The sequence below is a fragment of the Haemaphysalis longicornis genome, unplaced genomic scaffold, assembly GCF_048455015.1.
Source record: "Haemaphysalis longicornis isolate Haplotype H1 unplaced genomic scaffold, Haemaphysalis longicornis Haplotype H1 scaffold_8, whole genome shotgun sequence".
In the NCBI taxonomy this organism is placed as follows: Eukaryota; Metazoa; Arthropoda; class Arachnida; order Ixodida; family Ixodidae; genus Haemaphysalis; species Haemaphysalis longicornis.
In genome coordinates this window covers 182147174-182173830 of record NW_027526445.1, presented here as the reverse complement: position 1 = coordinate 182173830, position 26657 = coordinate 182147174, and the positions used below count along the sequence as shown (strand labels likewise).

Sequence of the window (26657 nt, the reverse complement as noted above, 5' to 3'; positions counted from 1 at the left end):
GGATCGTTCCAGAGGTAGCGTGAAATGCGCTGTAGCTCTTAATCTAATATACGCACCTTGGAAAAAGTTATAGTGAAATCAACCTCTGTGGCGACTCCATCATTACACCGAGTTAAATTCAGTAGTCACAATTAGTTACTTCACAGTACGGTTGTAAACGTTACAGAATGCCTGTCTGCTGTCATTTCATGGCCGTCTACGGAGGGAGTAAGGTAACAGCTAGGAAACGGATGAACGCTTGTTTTACCGGAAATATCCGGAAATAAAATTATATGGCGATTAGCTGCTAAGACGAATCTAACGCTACGGACAAGAAACAAGCCGAAGCTGAACGGAATCTTAAAGACAACCCAGACCTGCGTTGTTTCAGCAGTATTCAGATGGTTACAAAAAAAACAAAACAAAAAAAAAACGGCGGTAATTCTTGCTTTAATAGTGGAAACTATACCGAAGCAAATTATACGAGAATCCAGAAGGATTTCAAATGATTTCGTGTTTAATGTCATGTTTAAAATAGTGCACGGAGCACGGTAAACAGAAAAGAGCTGCGCTTCCTTGCAACAACGCATTAACAGCTGCCAATGTGTATCGTAAGGTGCTTCGTGGTGAAGCAATGCGGCATTCCTGGGCCATATTTAGAAGGTTCTTACAGCTGTTAGATAGTTTTCAAGGACAACGCAGCCGAATAATATGCTGAAATTGTTGAAGATAAGTGCTGAAAAAAAATGGTATTCTAAAAGCGAGTACTTTCACTCCGCTGAGCCCATTAACTTTGAATAAATCGCAAAATCGCTCATTTTCAGGCGCTTATAGCCGTGAGTTGCGGCCCATGCAAAAATGTGATTGATTCCTCTGTTCAAGGAATGGGTAAAATACGGAAGTTAAATGTGCAAAGAAATCTGGAGCTAAGCATGATTTGCGGGTCGGCGGCTCTTTTGTGGTTGTGCTTGGCGACATCCTGCTGACCGGTCGCTTCGGCAAACGTGTACTGGCGTCATTTCCGTGATGGATATGACGTCAGTAAAATCTTGGTTACCGGCATAAAACACTTTCATGGCAAAATATAAAACCCGAAAACGAACAACCCTAAGTATAACGTACTCTTTGGTTCTAAAGGTTGCTTCCCCGCAAGAAGCCCCTGTGTGCAGGGGTGCACCCATTGCAGGCCTTGCTTCGTTATACTGGCGTCATTTCCGTGATGGATATGACGTCACTCAAATGTTTGTGTATCCCGGAATAAAACACTTTCGTGTTAAAAATTCAGGGTTGGGATCATCTTAAAGGGTGTACGAAATGCATTAGTTTCTGAAGTTTTTATCTGAGTACTTTTTGCTATAAGTCAAAATATTTTAACAAGAAAGTGTTTTATGCGGGGTCCACCAAGATCTATCTGACGTCATATGAGTCACGGAAATGACATCACCAGAAAAACTTCGGTTGATGAGGCGGCGCCGGGATTCGAGCCACGAACTCTTTCGCCGCAACGGGAGGTACGAAACGCGCTCCCGACTGCGCTCTGAACAGACGCGTGAATAGGACGACAAACGTGCCTTCCTTTCAGATGGTGCTGCCATCTAGGAGAGGCGAAGCAAGCAGTGCATCATGGCGCTAATGAGCGCCGACAGTTGGCGCCTCGATGCCAGCGCCTACGTGTACTCGGGACGCGCAGCGTAATCTGCGGAGAAGCCGACTTGCGGATGTCGCGCTCGTGACACGGTCCTCTGCTCCTTTCGATGCAGCGGAACGTGTGTTCACCAAACGATTCGCTGACAGCCAGTTTGGTTTCGTTCGCACCGACCGTTTGCGAGCGCCCGTGGTTTCAGACGGATTTACGCGAAGCTCCGACGCGCGCAATCCAGTGTCTAACGTTGATGCGTCTAACGGTGCCATACCGACGAAATATAAATAGTGACGTGCAAGTTCATATTGATGCACAATAAACATTGAACTCTCGTGTTTTACCGGTTCCTATGGAAGAGGGAAGAACCACATTCTTATATATATATATATATATATATATATATATATATATATATATATATATATATATTAAGCGGCCACCACAGTCCCGGTCAGTGGGCCGTAAGTCCGCTTTACCGCACAGAAAAATTACCCCGAGGAAGTGGAGAGATGCGGCGGCCGCACGCGCTTTGGGTTCTCACATGGCTAGCTGGCTTACAGGAGTGCGGCTGCCTGCTACTGGATTTCCGTTGGGTGCGTCACCCGTCGGGATCACTTTCGCGACCATGCATTTATTTATTCAGGTAGCAGATGTAGTGATCATATTGTCACGGGCTCTAGTAGTACCTTGTCCAAGGACCGCAACGATGGAGCCAAGATTAGCGAGGTGTTAGTTATGGCAAATCTCTCCTATAGGGATACGCGCCACGTCCTGAAGCCAAGCTCATACATAGCCTTGGGAAAGAAGACGAGGACGCTCAGAGCTCTGCGGACGTGTGCTGTGCGTCGGACATTGGAGCTGCCTTAGCTACCGGCTTTTAGATACCCGCTGATACATATTATTGCAAACAGTGCCTCTGCTGCCACGTGACATCATGTTTCCAGGCCGGCTTTCGTGCATTTAGGAGGCTCCAGTTTTAACCGGGGTCACCGATGTAGGTGCTTTGCCCCTTGGAAAGTTTGGTTGGCAGAGTAACACGTGCGCCAAGGATTGACATTTGTCAGCGATGGTGGTACAAAATGGTGAAAGGTGCACGTAGCTTTCAAGGAAATTGTCGACTGAGACCTTCTTGACAGTTGGTATTTTTTGTAGCGTGAGCTACGCTGGCCGAGGTTGAGCAGTTTCGCGTGGCTCCTGGAGAGCCGTGCTTCGCATACGCGAGGAGCAGTGACGTCACACGGCGCACAGAACGTTGCTCGCTGCCCGGTGTCTCTCACACACCCCGCGCGTTAAGCGTCTTCGCCACACTGCGTTCCGCACGTGGATGCCCGGTCCACTTGACGATCATGCGAGAGGTGGCCGGGTGTGGTACCGATGGCTCGTGCGTCGCAACAACACCGGCGTGCGCCTGTGGAACCATCTATAGCTCTGGGGTGATTTTTGACGCTGCGCCAGAGCCGCTTGATAAATACACGTGTCACATAATGTGTATACCGTGTGTACCGAGTCCAGGATTCCTGCCCAAGCGCCTCTAGCTCCCAAAGCGGCCACCACGTGCCGTTGTAGAATGAAATCCTCCCTACACATGACCAGCTGAACCTTCGGCCACACAACGTATATCCTGGCATAGCCGAGCTAAGCCACTGCTAATATTTTTTAATCAATTATTTCTTCTGGCACCCAGAGCAGGAATACCGTATACCGCGTAAAAAGCTGATGGTGTGTAAGTGCTTGTCCCTAGAAAGGTTTCTAAAAACTGGCGCTCAACGCGGTGCCGTCAACCTCGTCGCAAGCGTTCTTTCCATGTGACGTTGCAAAAAAGTTCCACTCAGTCGTTAAATTCCAGTAATGTTCATGGTAACACGAATATAGAAAATGTTTTTTTGTGCTTGCACTGTGATGATGCACCGTCGGAAGAATAGGTTTTTCGGGCAGCATAAAATCCATGTTACAGAACTTTTAGCGCTTCGACTTGAAATGTAGCCACGGCTGCCATCGTATCGTCGAGGCAGTGCGAAATCACGGCAAGTGATTTCACGCAAGGGTCCCAATTCTGTTCTGGACAATACTGTGTCAAGAAAATGTGCATCGTGGCTTATTTCCCCACAGGTAGGATCGGGAAGCATCGCGCACGATAAAATTATAGTTGTTTTTATCGATAAAGCTTTATAATAAACCTGCTATTTTGTCGGATACTTTGATTGCTGCTTCCATATGAAGTGATGTTTCTTAAGCTCTTTCATTAAGACTAAAGACTTTTGCAAAAATTGGCTAGGACTTAAAATTATTTTTTCTAGTCTGCTGCGAGCGCTGCAGCTGCAATCCAGTGTTCAACGTGGAAGTCCTAAACCTTTTCCGTATATACTGCGCTCTTCAAAATGCTCATCTTTGTGGAAACTCGCTGGACAGCGGGGGCTCATGCAGTCTTCATTGCCGACGTTGAATACCATTGTTGACATTATTACTTCTCTGATTTGCTTAAAGCCTTCGGCAGTCACTACCTCGCTAATTTACTGGTGGCGTCATTCTTAACCCTTTCAGGGTCAATGGCGTACATGTGCGTCCCACACAAACACCTTCAAAATGGTCAATGACGTACATGTGCGTGATGGCTGGTATGCTGGTACGTCATCGCTGGTATGTACGTCATTGCTGGCCACTCAATATATAAAAAAAATACTTTCTGCATTAAAACAAAAGTATTCCGATTAAAGTTCCCGAAATAAATGCCTTTTGTATATCCCTTTAAATGTGCCAAAGCCTGTGTTTCTACATGGACCGCCACACAGTGCGATAATGTTCATGCCACAAGAGCATGAACATGAGAAATTTTGCAAATTTCTCAAGGTTAATGTGTTTACGCGCTCTGAAACAACTCGCCTTTAGACTTCCATATTTTTTACGCACTTACCTTTAATTATTTCAACAAATTATGCAGCTGCATTGTCCTTGAAAAATATCTAACAGCTGTAAGAACTGTCTAAATTTTACCCAGAAACACCGCATTTTTCAGCGAAAAGCAAATTCTGAGACATTAAGGCAGCTATTAATGAGCTGTAGCATGAAAGCGCAGATGTTTTTCTGTCAACTGGAATTTTTTTTTTTACCGCGCTCTGTACGTTATGTTATTTTCGCGATTTTTTTTCGCCACGCAGGTTCCCGTCAGCGTAACGATATTCAAATTGCTATAAGAGACAGAATTTTTTTCCTCCAAAATGCGGGTACGAGGACGAATAATGCAGCGAAGGAATCGACCGGGATTTTTAAAGTGTAATCGGAGGTGGTCGAGCGCAGTGCCTGGGAGGTTTGGAGTGGAATGGCCATTTCCGGAATTTTATTTGATTGTAAAAGTAAGTTTGTAAGAGTCTGTGTGATACAGCGCCCCTACCCGATGGACACAAATTTCAAGAGACAGAAGAGTTAAAATATCTTAAAATGTGAAAGCGAACTAACAAAACCACTAATGTCTATCTAATCAGCCTACTTAAGCGACAAACTGATAAAAAAAGAAAAAAATAGAAAGAAATTTCCTTCAGGCAGTGGCAAGAAAATCAGAAAATCAAGAAAATATTTCCACTCTTTGAAGAAGGATGACTGTAGAAGCTGGGGCATTACAATGAGTGCATGAAACAAAACACGTTTGTTTGTCATTTGCGATTGAGAATACTTCTTTGTTAATTAGCCGAATGAAAATGGGAAAGACTAAGGTTTTATTCCAGCGGACAAACATGGTTCTGTCTGTTTCCATTCTACAGAGTAAGCATCTTACTGTCTTTGTAACACGCAACCCGAATCGCTCGACCGCGCAGCACAACGGTCGCATCGGGCCAACACTCCCTTCGTAGATGACCGTCCTTCAGTGCTCAACGCGGAATGTGGGAAAGCGAGCTTGCAAAAACCAAGCTTACACCGATATCCTTAAGGTCGGCTTCATCTTCATACGTAAATTTATTGCTGGAAAGGCGTGTTTTCAGGGGAAATAGAACGCATTTTAGATCAAAACACGGAGGCCCTAAGACCTTTGAATTTTCCCATAAGCTGAAGACAGGTTCACCAGTTTTCGTCCCACAGAGGCGCGAGAACTGGGGGAATTAGACACATCCAATTTCTCTCTATAAACACGGCCTTCAACACCACCAAGGCCTAAACGTCAAGTTGGTGACGCTGAGAAGCGCTCTAAGATTGTTTATGCAATAACCAAAAAATTACAATTTTTTTCGCACATTTTTTTCCCCGTTCACGCCACCACTTTAGATAGAACAACGGTACCTTTCGTGATTAGAGTTCCATCAGGAGAGGTGTGGTACCTTTTAGGCGAAGGCGTTGAAAACATGACGCCGCTTCGTATCGTTGTGCTTTCTCTGTCCGTCCGAAACAAATTCAAGTGTTATAACCACTGCGCATTACAAATATACATCACAGCGAGCTGCCTAGTTGGAATTTATTCGTCGTGAAAATTGCGCTTCACAAACGCCGACAAATGAAAGAGATACCTGGACAGGCGCTTATTCACGTGTTTCTTTCCTTTGTATCCCTTAGTGTAGCCTGTTTCAGTCTGAATAAATGTGCTGTGAGTACCAATACATACGCTCCTCACAATAAACACAGCCAATGTTACTTCTGTGCTTTATAGCGGCTGCTCGTAAGTTCGCGGAGAAAGAAATTTAGAGCTTTCTATGGGCGAAGCCCGTTAGGGACTCATGCTGTCGGCGTCTCCTGTCATCGTCGTCTCATGTAGTCCCGGTACTAAATACCCAAACATTCGTTTTCCAACGCCTCGCGCTAGAACGTAACGCGTGCTAAAAGAAAAGTGTATAATGGCTAAAACAGGTTAAAAATAAAGTAACATGGTTTTAATATTTGTGGAACGCTCCCTGTCCGCTTCAGCAATCGTCAAGCACAAGCAGAAGCTGTTTGCAGAGGGGTTGTGAATTGTGCCCCACTCAAGTACCTAACGGATGTCGACGCTAGGCCTGATCGGGTCGGGTGTCGGTTGAAACGAGAAAATCCGCACTTAGCTGGTGCTGGGGCCTCATTCACCACCGAGGACGAGCCCACAGGGCGAGGCGCGGGAATTGCATTGCGCTCGCGTTGACCCCTGCAACTACCCCAAACTGGGGCAAACGGGGCACGCAAATTGCTTAGATCCGGTTCAACACAACAGAGGGCGCCACCGCCTCAGCAAGCGCGCGATTGCAATTCCCGCCGGCGCTTCTCTCACGCACAATCAGAGAGCGCCGTGTGGCAAGAGATACACTTACAATCTTTGAATACACTTATACACTGCATGATTCGCCCCTTCTGAGGTTTCGCGTTAGTGGAGATGACCGGGAGTTGTTTTCCATTACTGCGAAGACGAAAGACCAGCAGAGTGTATAAAATCTATTAAAAGGACACTGACACACAATTTTGAAGGCGAGATAACTTTGGAGATAGATTTGTATGAACACACATACATCATCTGCAAAATATCAGCGGCGAATACAGCCTAGAAGATATTTAAAATCAATTTTAAAGTGTGCGAAACGCAACCGAACAGCCGGCAGAGGACCTCGCGCAATCGAAATCCCCTTGATATTTTGTAAATAAACAGCGCGTTTTACACTCGCTCTGAGCGACCGTCGAGGCGACGCAATTTGGGTTACACTTCAATGCAGGACGGCTTTAATGTAATAAGAGCCCGGCGCTTCGCAGTGCAGCCAGTTCACGTAACAGTGCACGTAACGGGACACGTGGAGCTTGGCTGAAAGAGTTTTGGAAGCGGAGAGGGCGGTACGCACTTTCTCGCGTGCGTTTATGGGTCACTTTCTATCATTCCAGGCCACGGCGTGCACACGGGCAAACCGGCTGCTTACACCAACTCGTTCCGTCGATAGCTCAGTTGGTAGAGCGGTGGACTGTAGCGGTTACTCAACGATGCGGATATCCATAGGTCGCTGGTTCGAATCCGGCTCGACGGACATTTCTTTTGCGAGCTCGCTTTTTTTTTTAATTGTCTTATAGTTAAATTGCCTTGACGCGTAATCCTGCGCGATAATACCAGGTGATGCACTTCATGGGTGTACCGCGAGGTGGCTGGCTGGTGACAGAGTCTGTTCGCCATGCATGGCTTCGTAATGTTATTTGGCAGGGGGCGTTCAGCACATCCCCGTTCAACTTCCGCCCTGAGCCATGTTTCCCGTGCACCTGGGCGGTGATTTCGTCCTCCTGTCTTGTCAACTGAGCACGATCAGGAGTGTTTTAATCGTAAGAGGGATCAGCGAACCAGAAGAAAAATTCATTAAAAACAGGACAACACGCCTTCTTCTCAACTGCCGCAATTGGGTATACATGCGCGTTCTTACTTTATACTTTCTTAACGTCATTTTCTGTTTGTGAGCAAAGCGCAAGGAAATGAAGAAATAAAACTGACCGCGAGGAAGTCGGCAAGGAGAGGCGCTACTGACAACTACATTTGATTTAATTAGGCACTGATATCGATAAACTACTCTGCTTTCCTGAAACAGAACGTCCCTCTCTCTCCATCTCTCTCTCTGAAGAACAGCGTGTATTCGTGAGTATTTACGTGTTTTTGTACCAGCACACACTTGACTAAGGACGGATCACACGTGTGTTATGTTCACAAAAAGTCGTCAAAACGCTTTATTCAAGCGTTACTCAAACTGACAGGCGTGTGCCACTGAAACGTCTGAATTCTGCCTTCGTGTTGAATATCACGTTTCTTCTTGCGCTGTATCGGCAAAAGCGATGGTAGCACAGATATGTCGTGCATAGTTGTAAACTTCTTCACACGACACTTTCGTGCCATCTTCATGGATGGAGATAGGGGGGAAACGATGCTAACAATAACCAGACAATCTACATTCAGATTGTCAAGTCCATTCGCTGGGCTTTGCATCATTGTATCTAAAAAATACGGGTAATACTTCGAGCTTTCCAAGAATGTGAAGGCGGTAGCCTAGTTGTACCTTCTGCCGATCTGCTGTTGAACTTTCGGTGAACTTTGCCGCGTCGTCCGTCAGATCAACTTCTTGTACAGTCCTCTGAAGCTCTACCTGTCGCCCGCCGTCGTCAGGAGCCTCCAGTTTGCCCCCGTCGGTGCTTTCACCTGCCTAGGCGGCTCATTCGGCGCGTGCGGCGGCGAATTACTCTCCTTTGGCGTCGCTGTTTTCCTTTCCCGGCGCCCTTTCTCAGAGCCCTCATCTGAGCCTTTTTCTGCCCTGTTTCCCTTTTTCGGCGTGTGATCCGAGGTTCGCGCTGCTTTTTTCTGTGCCTGCTCACTTTCTCTGTCTCAGAAATTGCAACACGTTCTATGAAACATGAAGATCTAAGCCTTCACCTTAACAGAAATCAGTTCCTTGTCCTAAAACCCTTCCTGGTCCCCTCAATGTTTCCTTCTGCGGCATCGCTACACCGGTTAACAGTGGGAATCCTCGATTATCAGTCCTGGGTCGTCCGCGGATTGACCGAGACGCGATCGGGGGCTCGATTTTTCTATGTATTTCAATGGGACTTCCGGTCCGAACGCTGTCCTCGGACTGCCCGGGGACCGTCCAGGACTGCTAAACCGAGGATGCCCAGTGATGCTGGTGTGATCAGTCAGAGCGTTTTTTTTAAAAATTAATGCGGTAGTGTGCAAAACCGTATACAGTTGCTTATGCTTGCTTTATGTGTTTATCTTGCGTATGTTTATTTTCTTGCAAGAACGCTTATCTTCGCTTGGAGTGCACTAACGTAGTTGGGGGATACACTCGTATTGCCTAAATTGTTGGTTCAAATCTAAAAGCAAGCCCACGTACATTCTACAGACGTTTTGCAACGAGAACATATAGTAGATTTACAATGCACCCAATAGACAACACGTGTACCGTAAAGGGCATAAGGTGGTGCGAATGGAATTTAGTAGGAGGAGCTTACACTAACATTCCTCCAAACACGCAAGTTAGGAATGACAAAAATGACACTAAACGAACCCGATACTTGTCACGGGCGCGTTTCGTTACGGTTCAAATTGCAAGAAGACGTGCGAAAGAAAGAAACACAGTGATGGATTAACATTTGTTAAGCTTAAATGGTATCACATTGACCGAAGACATGAAAAAAAAACGAACAACATGGAATGAAAAACATGCAACTAAATCTTCTCACCCCCAACTGAGCGCTTTACCGTCAATATGCACGTTATAGAACATGTCGAGCAAACGTTCATATAGCAAACATTTAATTTTATTAAAAATCAAATCTTTCGAGCCTTGTGCCACGAGAGCAAAAGGAATACTTGCAATAGATGAATCATTCAACACGCACATAATTCAGTGTATGTTAGAATACAGCTATAAATTCTTAACCCGAAGTTACAAAACATTCTGAGAAACGAGTGTGCTTCGGAAAGGACTAAGACGAAGTGGCTAACGAACCGGTAATCCTCGTTGGCACCCTAAGTGATTACCTGAACACAAAAGATCGCCTGCACATGTCAATAAAGAAAAGAAACTCTGAGCTTCATATCTTTTTTCAAATTCAAGCTGGATCGCTGTAGTAACAAAGGGAAGTTAACTAATCAAATTTGAGTGTTGTGGACAGTTAGACAAGTTGTAAGATGTTCACCGTGGAATAATAGCTCAAAACAGCACTTTATCCAACCTAATGTTTTATGGGAAAAATGAAATATAGTATAACTCTGTCCTTCGCTTAGGCGATATGCGCCCAGGAAAATAAGACAAAAGTCACAGATGGTCACACAGCCGGTAATTGCAGACACTGCTGTTGGCGTACAGCTAAACCGTTAGAACGATTCTTCGAAGACAGTATCTCACGCGATCAGTTGTGTAGTTGTAGCTATAAGGAGAGAAAGAACAAGCCCGAATTTAATTCATCTCACTTCAGATATTTTATTTGATGCGTTTGTACAGAGAAAACATTGTTGTCAAAAACACTTAGGCCCTTAGCAAGTAGTCGGCTCATGGAATACGTTTATACATTAACACCGGCTCAGGTTACAGTACACAAACCAACTGGAGAGTCATTCATGAACAAATGAAACGCGAACATAAAAATATGAACTGAAGCACACAAATAGTGCGATTTCTTTCTATGTAAGTCAAAATGAGACGTGGCTTAGTTGCAAAAACAAAGTTGGGGGGAATGTGCCTTTCCAAATATACAAATAGCGCGCCGTTATTGGACCTCAACGAACAGAATTTTTCAAATTTGCATGCTCTGGTTCATATTTTCGTGTTCGCATTTCATTTGTCCATGACCATGCAGGATTGACAATGCCGCATTTTCGCGCGTAAAACCCACCCCTGCATATAATCAGCACCCCCACTTTCAGCCCGCCAGAAAAGAAGAAAAAAAAAAGAAGATCCTCGCGTATTGCCCGCACATTTCATACAGGACAAACTTCACCAAGGCTACTGCTCAAGCAACACATCACATAGCATGTAAACAGAAAAAATTCCCTCGCACTTCCCCGAGGGGGAGAGTGTGTAAGTGCGAATGCACGGTTGTTGATTGCGCGATTACGGTGGATATCGTGATCTTAATGAGTAGTCGAGAGATTACACACACGCACACAACTGTAATGTTCGCGAAAGAGAGATCACACACACACACACACAACTACAAAGAAAGAAAGATGCATTTATTCACAGACACCTATTTGTGTTGTCGTTGTACTTGATTGCTAGAGCGGATCTCAGCTTTGAAATTTCGTGTCAGTACTCCTTTAAGCGGGTGCATTAGCCCTTCTCACGCCCGATTCCTGGCCAATCCCCCAGGTGGGTATGAGCCATGCACAGACACCTATTTGTGTTGTCGTTGTACTTGATTGCTAGAGCGGATCTCAGCTTTGAAATTTCGTGTCAGTACTCCTTTGGCCAATCCCCCACGTGGGTATGTTCCATGTCAGCGGCCTGGCAGCGCGCGCCCATCTCCCCCCGTTGCCAAGGAAGACGAGGAGATTCCTGGCCAATCCCCCACGTGGGTATGTGCCATGTCAGCGGCCAGGCAGCGCGCGCCCATCTCCCCCCGTTGCCAAGGAAGACGAGGAGCGCGCGCACCCGCAGCTGTTGCTATGCGGATGGCGGCGGAATGCGGACGGCGGCGGACGCTTCAGGCTCGCTTAAGAAGTGCATTCGCACTTAAAAAGTGTATACTTAGCAAGTCGACTACACTGACTGCAAGGCGGAAGTCACAATCCTCTCAGTGTCACTGATCTCGCTAGAGCTATCACTTGAGCCGCAGTCCTCGCTGTTGTCATCTTCGGTTCCGTCCATGTTGTTTTTTTTCTTCTTTGTCCTTGTATGTTTTGCGCAATTGCTGCCATGAATGGCTTAGTCAGTATTACTGCGTAGGAGCTTCACGGCACAACGCGCATTGCTGTGAAGCTGCACTAAAGGAAAAACCCCGCGTATTATCCGCACCCCTACATTGCAGCTGAAATTTTCGTTTTTTTTTGGTGCGGGTTGTACGCGTGAAAATACGGTAATATATGAGTACAACAAAGGGTGGACACCAATTTGGTCCCCATAAAATCTGCGCAATCTATGGCAATTACCAAGAAGACATTGGAAGAATCAGGCTGTATTATTTAAAGATGATGAATTATAGAATAACCAAAATGTAGAAATACATTTTCTCTGATATGCTTTTTTAAAGCAAAATGGAAATTAGTGCTCCGCTATTCAACATTTTCATGTTGCGGCAGGAGGAGTGACTGGAAGGATTGTAGAATGCGAAGCGATATATTTACATGATGTCGGCCACCACAGCACCCAGAAACGCCACGCACCACGACCGCAGCTTCGTCGTCTTTGTCTTCTCTTCGTAATATTGCGACACCCCCCGTCGACGGCGACATTCCCGGTCGAGGGCGCAGTGGTTGGGCGAATGCGTAGAAGGAAAAACCGGGCCACCTCAACTAACGGGAAACCTGGGGAGGGGCGAAGCATGCAGTGTATAAGTGTATTCTTGGCGCCTTGGCGTTTTTGCCCACGGAGATGAAACCGTTGGGGGTAGCGGTATACAGCTTTGCTGTAAAATTCTCGTGTCTTTGAAGCACGAAGCGTTCTATAGTCTGAGGCTTTGGAAAACGAGTGTGCCGGTTTGTTATTTTAGTACATGTTTTTGCCCACGGAGATGAAACCTTCTAGCGCGAGGCATTGGAAAACGATTGTCCCGGTGCGTTCTTTCAGCACCCATTACGTTGTAGCGCGAGGCGTTGGGAAAGGAGTGTCCCGGTGTTTTAGTAACGGGGGTACATGAAACGACGACGATGACAGGAGACGCCGACAGTCCGAGCCCCTGAGGGGCTTCGCCCCTAAAATTAGATGATTGTAAACGGGGAGCCCGTGCCGCCACGGATGAGGGTGATGATCTAGATGAACCACGACCCACGAACAGTGATGCCTGTCTATGCAGCTGAGAAACGTCGAAGAGGATTAATTGGGTAGGCGCTGGTGAACTGGTCGGGGGAGCGGCATCATCGTCAGTTGCGGTAACGGCGGGTCATCGTAGGATCATCGTAGATATAGACACTGTCTAACAGTGTCTATCTCATCTGCCCATCTAAATTTAGATGGGCGGATGATATCAAGAAATTTTCGGGAATAAATTGGTCGCAGTTAGCACAGGACCGGGATAATTGGAGATTTATGGGAGAGGACTTTGCCCTGCAGTGGGCGTAGACAGGTTGATGATGATTATGATGATGATGATGCTGATATCTAACAATCCTACTTAGGAAAAAAAAACAAAGAAAACACCCTTAAGGGTGTGTTGTTGTTTATAACCCCCTAAGCAAAAACACAAGAATAGACCCTTTTGAAGGGTGTTTTTGCTCGTTTTTCGATAGGGTGTAAGGATATTAGTCATAGACAAAAATGCTGTTAATCAATTTAGAGTGTAGTGAATGCATTGTGGCCTTCGACTTAGGAACGTGTGTCATGGACATGCAGTGAGTCTTGCATGAGTGATTTGTGCATGCCAAAACAGATGCAGCAATTAGGGGAGTAAGAGAATACGTTCCCGCTAAATGCTGCGTTTCGTTGACGATGCGAACGCTTGTATGCGCCAAATCGTAGTAACGGAGGGAAGACGAAAAAGACGCGAAGGGATATGGGTAACAGCTCTGTGCAGTTACTGCAACGAAGATGAGTCTGTCGACCATTACCTGTCCATGATTACCTGTCCACGAGTCTGTCCATGATTTGCAAGTCCCAGACATCAGCTCATTGATGTTCCTTTTCGTAGTCTGGAGATAGCCCTGTCAGTGCCGGCTCTTCTATCATTCGGGGCTTCAGAAATGGGGTTCTGCCGCCGGGACGTTTGCTCTGCCCTCCTGCGCCTTGTTGAAACTCGGTGTAATGTAACCTCAAAAAATTTCTTTCAGTGTATACCTGTTCCTTTTCTTTCATTTTATAATTATTATTTTCCTTTCTCGCTTCTCCAACTAAGGCATAAAAAACGACTTTGTAATCCTTTTAAATTTTTTTACTCCAGTACCTAGATAAGAACCTCTCTCTTTTTCACCAACCACTTATGTTTGGCCAATCTCCTGATTTGGTATGCGCCAAATACCTAGAAACTTCAACAACAGCAATATACAACGTTAATGGGAAGAGACGCTCGGCAACTGCACACTAATTATATCGCAATCACTGCAACATAAGGAGTGCTTAGGTGTCCCGGTGATTCTCTTAGCTGTTGGTTTATTTATAAGAGCCTCATAGACTTGCAGTTCCTACCGTCTTTACGTACACAATTCTTGGAAAGCAAAGATTCATTTTGGACTCCCCCTTCCTTGCCATCTAAGAAACGCATTCGCCCTACCTCTGTCCGATTAAACATCTTTCCAGCGCCGTGCTTGGATTTAGGCTGCGGCGGCAGGCAGGCGTGAGGACCAATCAACTTGTTTGAAATATGGTGGTAAAGAATTTGTAGGCAATGTTTGCTTGAGAAATAAATACCCAGTGCGTATACAGTATACCCACTGAGTATATTGTTTGCGTATACTGTTTGCTGAGGTATATTTACCGTATTTTGAAGAAGAAAGACCAGGACGCCGACCACGAGTTCTTTCGAGTTTAACGGAATTAAAAGGAATTAACGTTTCGGCTTTCACACTGAAGCCTTGGTCACAATAAAATCTTGAAGGGAAACAATCGCCTTAAGTACGTTTCACAACGCTGCGCAGAAAACTTGCGTAGATTGAAGGCAGATTTCCAGCGTTCCTATTCAGCGTGTGTTCCGTCGTCTGTATGTGAAGGGATTCCAGTAGCAGGCGTGAGGTAGCATTCCTTTCTTTTGCGAGGACACGTGCAGCAGACCAATTGATTTTGTGCGATGTGGTATCGCAGTGTTCGGCAAGGGCGCTTGTCGACACGTGGTTCTTGTTTACATCATTTCGATGTTGCTGCAGGCGCTTCGCAAGGTTTCCAGAGTCGCCAATATACACGTAATGGCAATCTGCACAAGGAATGACGTAGACAACTCCTGGATACCTCTCTGTCTGCAGTTTGTTTTTCACGTTCACAAGTTCATGCCTTAGTTTGCGAGACGGCACCTGCGCAGTTTGCACGTTGTATGAGCGGAGTATGCGTGACAGAGCCTCGCTGATGCCGGGCACGTACGGAATTGCCGCCCGCTTTTGAGGTCCGATGTCGGCAGCATGCGCAGGGCGAGGGCGCTGCCGCTGAACAGAGTCGATGAAGCCATGGAAGTGTTTGGGCCTGTTGGTTCATACTTCACACAAAAAACAGCGCTCAAGACGGGACAGAAGGAAGAAGGCTACACACACAGCGCTGTGTGTGTAGCCTTCTTCCTTCTGTCCCGTATTGAGCGCTGTTTTTTGTGTGATCGATGAAGCCCTCAGGGTAACCGCACGATGAAAGCTCGTAGCGAACTCGCGCATTGTCCGCCACCCGGTCCTCTGCCTTGGTGCAGATCCTGTCCGCTCTGCGGAAAAGGGAGGAGACCACAGACCGCTTCTGTGCTTCCGGATGCACCGAATTAAAGTGTAGGTAATGGCCGGTGTGAGTCTCCTTTCTGAACACCGCAAAAGACAGCCCCACAGCATCACGCTTCACCAGGACGCCTAGGAATGCCAGATGCCCGTAGGCCTCTTTCTCAGTCGTGAATTGGATGGCCGGTTCCATTTCATTGAGGTGAGCAATGAAAGACTGTAGAGTCTTTTGATTGATTGATTGTAGGGTTTAACGCGCCAACGCAACGCAGGCGATGAGGCGCGCCGTAGTGGAGGGCTCCGGATTAATTTTGACCACCTGGGGATCTTTAACGTGCGCCGAAATCTCGTACACACGGGCGTTTTTGCTTTTAGCCTCCATCAGAAAAGCGGCCGCCGCGGCCGGGAATCGAACCCGCGACCTCGTGCTCAGCAGCGCAACGCCTTAGCCACTGAGCCACCGCGGCGGGTTGTAGAGTCTTTTGACAGCCCACAAAAGCAGTCATCGACGTAGCACAGGAACGTCCTTGGTTGCGGTGCAAAAGAGGCGAGACCCGCCGCGGTGGCTCAGTGGCTAAGGCGTTGCGCTGCTGAGCACGAGGTCGCGGGTTCGATTCCCGGCCGCGGCGGCCGCTTTTCTGATGGAGGCGGAAAGCAAAAACGCCCGTGTGTACGAGATTTCGGCGCACGTTAAAGATCCCCAGGTGGTCAAAATTAATCCGGAGCCCTCCACTACGGCGCGCCTCATCGCCTGCGTTGCGTCGGCGCGTTAAACCCTACAATCAAAAGAGGCGAGGGAACGCTCCTCGAGTGCCTCCGTCGTCAGGTTGGCGATTCCGTACGTGCCCGGCAATTCCGTACGTGCCCGGCATCAGCGAGGCTTTGTCACGCATACTCCGCTCATACAACGTGCAAACGGCGCATGTGCCGTCTCGCAAACTAAGGCATGAACTTGTGAACGTGAAGGACAAACTGCAGGCAGAGAGGTATCCAGGAGTTGTCTACGTCATTCCTTGTGCAGATTGCCATTACGTGTGCATTGGCGAGTCTGGAAACCTTGCGAAGCGCCTGCAGCAACATCGAAATGATGTAAACAAGAACCACGTGTCGACAAGCGCCCTTGCCGAACACTGCGATACCACATCGCACAAAATCAACTGGTCTGCTGCACGTGTCCTCGCAAAAGAAAGGAATGCTACCTTATGCCCGCTACTGGAATCGCTTCACATAGAGACTACGGAACACACGCTGAATAGGAAAGCTGGAAATATGCCATCAATCTACGCAAGTTGTCTGCGCAGCGTTGTGTTAAGGCGATTATTTCCCTTCAAGATTTCATTGTGACCAAGGCTTCCGAGTGGAAGCCGAAACGTTCATTCCTTTTAAACTCGAAAGAACTCGTGGTCGGCGTCCTGGTCTTTCTTCTTCAAAATGCATCCTTACCAGACGGGCTTCCGTCATACCCTTGACTTCAAATTTGCCGGGCTTACGTTACCGTCTACCGTGTTTGCGGGAGTGGACAGTGCATGCTCGAGAGTTACCGCGAACGGTAACTTACCGGCACAGGCTTTGCCGTCGCCAGCAAGCTTCCTGAGCAGACGAAGTGTGCCCTTGCGTATTGATTACAGCAAATTCAGTGCGCTCGGTGCATTATGCTTGGTACAGCCGATAAAAGGGATCTTACTTGATGCTGTTTATTACGTTTTTCTTGTACATAATACTCAGGAAAGCGACAAACGACCATTTTTCTGAGATGGGTGAGCAAAATGGCCGCCCCTACTCGTGCTAAGCCTTGCCCGCCTGAAATAGTTCAGATTAGTTTCTGATCTCGGAAAGTGCTTCTAGGCCTCCAAAATTGTGCTGGGCAAGGCAGTGTAGGTTACTGAGTAATTACTACAACGTATTTTACTCATTTCTTGCCTAAATATTTAGCGCGGGGGCAAATTCTATTTATCCTTGATTCTAACTCTACTTGGTACATGGCGCCACCAGCACGTTTTATTTTTAAAGCTCTACAGGTGATGGTTACAGTATTCTCCAAACAACTGCAGTTAGTGTGAATGCTTTACCTCAAAAGTGAAATATTCAAGTTACTTTAACTAATGCAAATAGATATGAGCAAGAAAATTATGAGTGATTTTCTCTGCGACTAATTATCAGCTGTTGCTACCTGCGCCACGCCGGCCGGAATACGCGAACCGCAAACGGTGTGCGAAAACGTGTCCTACCGTTTTCAGCGGTAAACGGAAACTCCGGCTTCCGGTAACACGGTAAACGGTAACGCAAACACGGTAACTACATGCTAAAACTCTCTATTGTTTGCGTATAGTGTTTGCGTATACCAGTGCGTATACTGTTTGCTGAAGTTGAATGTATACGGTATACATTCTCACCTCAGTAAACAAATTTGGTATAGCGAGATTGTCATTCTCAGGATGAAAAGCCACCATTGATTTAGCGAAGAGGGCAAGGGAGGTCTTCATACACTGTAAAAGGATTTACACCCTGTTTTTAACCAACACCCTTACACCCGTGCACCCTAGCAAAAGCACAAGTATACATCATTTTAAAAGGTGTTTTATTGTTACTTGCAACCTCTCAAAAGGTGTTTCTTTTTCTTTTTTATAGGGTGTTGTAGACAAAAAGGGTGTAAATTCTTTTACACTGTCTATAAAATATATAGATTAGAGTGAATAGGAAACAGTACTCTGAAAAGTTTTTTACACCCCTTTTTGTCTATAACTAACACCCTCATACCTTATAAAACAAAGAAAAACACTCTTTTAAAGGGTGTAATTAGCGTTAAGTTACCCTTTAAAAGTGTTTACCCTTGCGTGTTTGCTAGGGTGCAAGGTTAATTTAAACAACAAAACTATTTCAGGGTGTTTCCTTTTGTTTTTATTTTGGGTGTAAAGGTGTTAGTCATAGTGGTTTGCACCCTTTAGGGTGTAAATTATTTTACAGTGTATAAGTTCCGTAGGGGGGGGGGGGGGGGCGATTCGTGTAAGAAAAGTGGCAAGGACGTAGGAAAATAAGCGCACGCCAAGTGTACTTCCCGCGCCTACAACGAGGACTTCGGCTGAACGAGTTCGCTTCGCACTCATTTCTAGGTCACCTGCGAGCGGCTCTGGTCCAGGCGAGCCGACCGCAAGCGAAATTCCGTTCCGTCGATAGCTCAGTTGGTAGAGCGGTGGACTGTAGAGGTTTCCCTGTGGTGCAGACATCCATAGGTCGCTGGTTCGAATCCGGCTCGACGGACTCTTTTTTTTCCTAATTTGTCGGCTCGCATAAAGCACGAACCTTCAAATGTGGCAGAAGCGTAAACGCTGAGCGTCAGACATGATGACTCGCGAAGTGCAGTGTTTTCTGTGTCCGTCGGCTGTGTACAGTCACAGGGGGTTTACAGATTAGAGGGTCGTCTGCCGAGCGTCTCCGACACTGCATACAGTGACAACACAGCTGGAAAACAGATAACCGTTGCTTGGACCTCGGATCGCTGAATAACCACGCGATTGCCAAGACGTAGGGCAAGCATATTTTTTTGTAGTTTTGATAATTTGAAAAATATAAGAAAGTGCACATGTATTCGGCTAATCGAATATTAGTAAGTATTCTTACGTGGCTTCCCCGCTTCACAAACCTTACGTTTTCGTGGGCATCTTGTGTGTTCATTTTTTCGTTGCTTTGAATGTAATCGGGTCAGAGTGCTGGACTGGAGATACATTTGTTATTGCGTGGCTTCATCGCGAGTTTAAAGCGAAGCTTTCTATGCTTCATTGATGGCGTGGGTCGTCTGCGTTCAACCACCTTGAAGGAAAGGAAACTTTACACAAATGGGTTTCACAAAACGACGACGACAACGATGACGACGACGACGACGATGATGATGATGATGATGATAAGCAAAGGCACATCAAGTGCCTCAAGAAACGGGGTGGCTTTTTGGGGTTAAAACGCCCACCTCATAGCCCTATATAATCAGCCTGTAGGAATTGGAGAAACGGTTACCGAATTATATAATAGATCTAGAGAAGAATCAGTGAATTATGTCATTTTTGGGTACGCGCCACTAGAAGAGGAACAACAACAACAAAAACAACAACAACAAGTGCCTCAAGAAAAGAAAAAACCGCGGTCCGATTCGAACCTGGGCCCCTGGCGTTCTGAAGCCGACGTCTATCCAATTGCGCCATTCCGACATTTTTCTTCTTTATTACCTTTTTTCGCGCCCAATACACGTCACGGACAGATTAAAAACCGTCGGCCGAACTTCGGCTGACGGAAAAACTTAAAATAAACATCAAACGTACACAGTTCTTCTAGTACAGGTGCCGGGAGTCTGCAACTTGTGCACTTTATAGAGCAAACTAATACTCTGTGCAAAGTATTTGCTCACAGTGAGGGCGTGCGGGTCAGCGTGGCGCACCGCCATCCTCGACCTCCAAATGGCATGCAATCCTAGAGCCATGATGAGGTCATACGGCACATTGTTGTCACTAGGTACGCAAAGAAATCGTAAGCGCCATTCCGACATGGTCGAAGTACATTTCGAACTGACTCAGGTTGCATGGGAGAAAGCTTCGCGTTGTGACCATCATTCTTTAAGAAAGGGGATTTGATTTTTATAGCTAGATTTGGCCACGAGTCGCTATATTTGACGACTTTTCCTCATTTCTAGTTCCAGTCGGGCAATATTGGGTAAAGGGGGGAGACGTTTCGTATCGTTAGGGTTTTTTACCTGCTTTTTACCTACGATGTAAATGTAACTATTGCAACAAATAAAGTTTTTAACTTCGCCATTCGTGCGTTCTTGTGCCGATACAAGGCAGTGCGCGGTTACATGCTCCTGAATGATTGACTTGCTTTTTTAAAGACAATAGTCTTTCCTGGGCTACTTAAACCGAGAAATTTTACTGTCTGTCTGCCTGCCTGTGACTCGATTCAGCCACCCGGCCAAAGTGAAACAAAATCTGCGCAATAGTCTTATATACCCACAGCCAAATCTAAACGTCTAAGTTCGGTGTCAATGTTCATACTTGTCAACATTGTTTAACAAGAACAAGTCATTACGAAAATATAAGACAGAAAATTAATACATAAGTGATATTTACAGTGTTCCTTTATAAAAAAATTCATAGATGCTTGATTTTTTTTGTGAAATGAGATACAATATTCATTGCAGAAAAAAATCCACTCCGCCGTCACCTGCTGTCGCCCGCGCCACTATAGCTTCTGGTGGCATTTTAAGAAATCAAGCGGCAACAGGTGTGAAAGGTTCCACTAGATAGGTTCCACGTTCTGCTTGGAACGCACGTGGAGTACGGCAACGTGGTTCTATAAACGTTGAAGTAGGGCGCCTTGATTCACGCGCGTCTCTGCCGTACGCCAACCCTGGCATCGAGGCACCGGACTTGGAGCAGTGGAACGCGGTAAATTTAAACTGACTTGAGCAAACGTTTAGCGTGCTTAGCTTGAGAGGAGCGCGACGGAAAATTAACAGCATGAGAGGTGAGCTGGAAAGCGAAGAGAGGCATTTACTTGGCAAATGTAGGCAAAGACTATCGTCTTTTGTCGACATTTGCAACAAAAGGAGTAGATACGCGGCCATATTTTTTGGGTCATTCCACTCCAAACGGCCCAGACACTGCGCTCGACCATCTGTGCGGATTACACTGTAAAAATCATGGTCCATCCCTTCACTACCTTTTTCGTCCTCGTAACCGAGTTTTGGGGGAATTTTTTTTTTTACCTCTTACACCAATAGGAATATGGCGGCGGTTTCAAAAACCTACATCGCGAAAAAAAAACTAATCGCAAAGAAAAAATAATGTACGCAGAACGTGGTAAAAAGAATTGCGTTTGACATAAAAAGAATTGTGCTTTATTGCTACAACGCATCATCAGCAACCAACGTGTCTCACAATGTGATTTGCGGTGAAGCATTGCGGCGTTTCTGAGCCATATTTAGACATTTTTACAGCCATTAGATCTTTCCCAAGAACAACGCAGTTGCGTAAGTTGTTGAAACTGTGAAACGCAAGTGCGGAAAAACATATCGGAGCCTGTAAGCGAGTAGTTTCACCCCACTAAACACATTACCTTTGAAAAATTTGCAAAACTGCTAATGTTCAGGCTCTTATATTGCTGTGTGTGGCGATCTATGTATAAAAAGACGGGCTTGACCTCGTTTAAAATGGCGTACAAAAGGCAGTTATTTCTGGAAGTTTAATCGGAGTACATTTTGTTTTAACACAGAAAATACTTTTTTTATATTGAGCGGCCACAACGGTCTCAGTCGGCGGGCCGTGTAGTCCGCTTCACTGCACCAAGAGTTCCTCCGCGTCATTGGGAGATGCGGCGGCCCCGCAGGTCGAGATAACGCAGGTTTCTTTGGGTTTTAGTATTGCTTTGCACTTGGTAACGGTAATTCACGTTCGGCGTTCGGCCTTGCACTGTGCCGCGAGCGAAGTGAGTCAGTAAAATCAGTTGTGAGATATACCTTGAAGGATGACGCCACCTGTCCCTTCCTGGCGTAGTGAATGCGGACGGCTTCCAGCACACTCAATAAGAACTGATTTCAACAATGGTATGCAACCTCGACAAAGAAGGCTGCATGCACGGCCGCTGTCCGGCGCATGTTCCAGCAAAGGTGCCCATCTAGCAAATTGGGGAGCGCTGTAGATACGGATAAAAAGTTGGAGCAGCTTCGCTTAGTGGCGCGAAGATTGTGCAAACAGCGAATCCGGCGCCCCCACCTCCTCGCTTATTCTTGGTTCGGCTAAGTCTATGCCTAATCAAGCTTGAAGACGCGGCCAAGTTTTCTGCGTGGTTTTGCGTCGAGACACGGTGGTTTTCAGCGTTCCGTCGTCGTTAGCCCCCCACCCCCACTCCCCCTAAAGCAAAGGGCAATGAACACTCTGTCATTAAAGCATGTACAATGTGTTGTTTATATTTAATACCGGTCATTTGTTTCGCGATTGGACCGAAGTCGTCGCATCTGTTCTTGAGTAGCGGCGCGGAGGCGTTCGCGGCGCGCTCCTTCTTCTTTGGGAGAAACGCTCTTCTTCTGTCGCCCCATCTCCCCCTTCGTCGGAAACCCGGCTATTGCACTTCACATGGATTTCTCAACTTTCAGCTGAAAGTCCTCCATGACTGCCAGGTCCGGATCGGTTCGTCCGCAGCCTTTCACATCTCTCCCAAAATGGACTTCGTCAGAACGCGCCATAAAAGCGCCACCAACCGGCTTCGCGAACTTGGCGTCTGTAGCGCAGGCTTTTCTGTGCTTCCCACTTGAGGAGCGTACGCACGTGAACTGCCGAGGAGAAGAGCACGTGAGAGATCACGCCACGAACGCTGGGCAGAGTGCTCTCAAAGGTCGAGCACTTCCGGCGCACGCGATGACGTCATCGCTTGCCGGAGATTCCCTGCGCACGTTCGCCGGCCCACCACCAACCTAAACATAATCGCTGTTAGAAGTTGAGGACTTCCGTGTTGAACAATGGATTGCAGCTGCAGTCCTCGCCGCAGATTATAAAGAAAACTTGAATCCGCTTTCTTAGGAGAGAGATATTTAAAACGCTAAGCTTTCTCCATACAAGCTGAATCAAATCAGAGCCCAAACTCTACGCTCCCAAAGTCCAAAATCCAAACTGCCGGTTCAAAGCCAAACCAAAACGAAATGCTAGGCGACCCGAATGCGATGATGTAACGTTCATCATCATCAGCGAATCTATTACAATGCGAATGTGTCTTCTAGTGCAATACCGTATAGTTTTTTGAGCGTAAAGACCTTCCAGTTTCTACGTGTGTGGTATGATTGATGTGCCTTTGTGGAAATTCCCATGGTATACAAGGGTGGCTTCCCCGCATTATGCTTTGGCGTAACAACATTGCTATCAGCGAGGCATAGAAAGCGTTGCTTTAATAATTTTAAGTCCTGCCGAATTTTCAGAAAAGTCTTTAGTCTCGATTGGAGCGCTCAAGCTGCATCACTTCATCAGGAAGCAGCAAGCAAACTATAGATGAGAGATAATTATAGGTTTACCAAAACCTCGCCGAGCTCAGCCGATTGGACAATCAATTGTTCACACTAGAGACTATTCTAGGACACGGACCCCTACAATCGACTTCTCAGAAGGCAACAAAAGCCCTTCTGCGCTTTATGAGGGGCACATGCTTAGCTGAAAGACAATAGTGCCCACAAAGGGACTAAAGTGTGTGCGCGGCCCGCTCCTATCCCCTCTTTTTCGCGTGTCCTCTCTTTTAGCCCCTGAACACCCCTTCCCCAGTGCCGAGTTGCAATCTTCTCGGCCTTTCCTTTCGCTTTTCTCCTCCTTTATCTATACAGAGAATAACTTTATCGTGCACAATGCTCCCAGTCGGACCACTGGGGAAATATGCAAGCCACTATACACCGCTTTGTGGCATACCAGCGTTCGGAAGAGACTGGAGACCTTTGCACTGCCTCGACGACACGATACCGTCCGTGGCTACATTTCAACCCGAAGCGCTAAAAAGTTCTGTAACACGAATTTTATGCTGTCCGAAGAATTTTACATTCTTTCGACGGTGCTTCATTACAAAACAAGAAAAGGAAAAAAAATTTCTAAATTTGTGCTGCGATGAAAATTACCTCATTTTGACGGCTCAGTTGAACTTTTTGCAACGTCACATGGAAAAGGCGCTTGCAACGAGGTTGACGGCACCGTGAAGCGATTGGCAGACAGGACCAGTTTTCAGAAACCTTACCACAGACGGATACTTATACTCCATAACATTTCAAGAGCAGAGCTGTTTCAGTTTGAGCGTTTCCCGTTGGTGTTCGCCAAAAAATGTCGAGAAAAAATACCTAGCGCATGTGAGCGTGCGCCTCGTGAGGAGCTCCCGGCGTCGTTTAGCTCGACTTTCGATAACACTCTGCCCACTGCTCATCTCGTTATCTTTCGTGTGCTGTCCTACTCGCCTGTTCACGTGCGTTCGCACCTGAAGTGAGGGGCACAGAACAGCTCGCACTACAGACGCCGATCATATTCAAAATTTAACTGCGCGAAAGGCGGATACAAGAAAGGACACGGACGAGCGCAGGACACGGACACGGACACGGACACGGACACGGACACGGACGAGCGCATGCGTGAGCCATACGTCGGTTGTACCTAGTGATAAAGAGTATGCCTATCTGTGCGGAACATGCAAATGAAATAAGCCTAAGCCGGGTGACCAGTGTATTTGGAACACGTGCCTTTTTTTGTTTTTTGTTGTTCTTGGAGTGGCCTTGGCTGATCGGTTACCCGCAACGTCATATGAAGCGTCATGTGACTGCGCTTATATGTGTTCTGTTTTTTCAATAAAACTTCAGTTGTGAGACTGCGCTCGTCCGTGTCTTTTCTTGTATCCGTCTTTCGCGCAGTTAAATTTTGAATATGAACTCCTTCCAACTCGCCCAGCTGTCTCTCATTCTAATTACAGACGCCGAGTTCGCGAAGCCGGTTGCCGCGGTAACGCGGTCCACTTTGGGAGAGATGTGAAAGCCTGCGGACAAAACAATCCGGGCCCGCCAGTCATGGTAGGATGGCTAGAATGGTCATAGCGAACTTTCAGCGGCAAGTGCGGAAATCCATGTGAGTTGCGACAGCCGGGTCTCCGACGAAGGGAGGGGGGACGCCAGCTCTGCTGTTTTTGCAGCCTTGCACCACTAGTGCAAGCTGCGCCAAAATTTTTGAGCACTCCGACTAACTTTCAGAAATAAAAACATTTTTTAGACCCATTTAAGTGAGCCGAAGCGTGCATTTTTGCATATACCGCCACACACTGCGATAAGCGCCTGAACAAGAGTACGTCTGTAAATTTTTCAAAGTTTATGTGTTTAATCGAGTTAAACTACTCGCTTCCCGCCTCCCATATTGTTTTCCGTACTTACCTTCAACAATTTCAACAAGTTATGCAGCTGCATTGCCCTTGAAAAAAATCGAAGAGCTGTGAAAAATGTTTAAATATGGCCCAGAAACGCCGCATTGCTTCACCGCAAAGCACAGTGTGATCGGAGGTGGTTGAGGGCTGCTTCTGGGACGTTTGGCGTGGAATGACCCTTCACGGCTTTTTATTTCGTAATAGCTGTAACATTTTGTGACAGTCTGTTTAATCCAGCGGCCCTACCCGATGAACACATAAATAGAAGCAGGGAAGGGAAATATTAAAATATTTCAAAGAATGAAAGCGAATTAAGGAAATCACTAATGTATATCTAATCCAGAGCACTCAAGCGACACACTCATGAAAAAAAAAAAAAGCCCAGAAAAAATGTTTATGAGAAATTAAAAAGAAAATCAGTGCCCTTCCACTCTGTGAAGAAGGATGACCAGCGAAGCTGAGCCCATTGCAACAAATGCACGAAACAAAACGCGTTTGTTTGTAATTTGCGATTGAGAATATTTAGTAGCTAATTATCCGAATTGAAATTGGAAGGACTAGGATTTTATTCCAGCGTACAAGCAGGGGGCTATCCGTTTCCGTGCCACAGACTAGGCATCTTATTGTCTGTGTAACACACCAAACCAAACCGCTGGACCACGCAGGACAACGATCAGGTGGCATCGGGCCGTGAGACGTCCACGTTAAAATATCCCACCAGAAAAACTGGTATGTCGACGGTGAGCGCGTGAAGCCTGCCTGCGCGTGCATGACCCCCTCCTCCACCTCCACTCCAAAGTGCACGCATGTAATGGCAGGGGGGAGAGCAGCATACACGACTCGGTAAAGGGGCGGGCGCTGAAGAGGGGCATAGAGTGGAGCTGCAACCATTCTCACTAAGCTGCAACCATTCTCACTATGCTTTATTGCTCTGCACAGAATGCGGGAAAGCCAGTTTAAGCCGGTCTTCTTAAAATCGGCTTCATCTCCTAACAGAAATGCATTGATGGGAAGACGTTTTTCGGGGCAATATACATCAAATCCTACATCTTACATCAAAATATGGAGGACCTGCGACCTTCGCTTTTACTTTTTTTTTATAATTTATTTCGTACGATGAACACGACTCCGTGAGTTTTCCTTCCACACGGGCGCGGCAACCGG

General features: G+C 46.5%; 1 protein-coding gene and 2 non-coding genes across 3 annotated transcripts in view; all 3 read left to right on the top strand.

Moving 5' to 3' along the window:
* LOC144149198 (tetratricopeptide repeat protein 8-like) overlaps window positions 1-26657 on the top strand; it is a 142790-nt gene that overhangs the window by 46675 nt on the left and 69458 nt on the right. The window lies entirely within an intron of this gene.
* On the top strand, window positions 7488-7581 carry Trnay-gua (transfer RNA tyrosine (anticodon GUA)). The gene is made up of 2 exons: window positions 7488-7524; window positions 7546-7581. It is a non-coding gene; the product is annotated as a tRNA-Tyr (tRNA).
* Trnay-gua (transfer RNA tyrosine (anticodon GUA)) lies at window positions 18749-18842 on the top strand. Its single transcript has 2 exons — window positions 18749-18785; window positions 18807-18842. It is a non-coding gene; the product is annotated as a tRNA-Tyr (tRNA).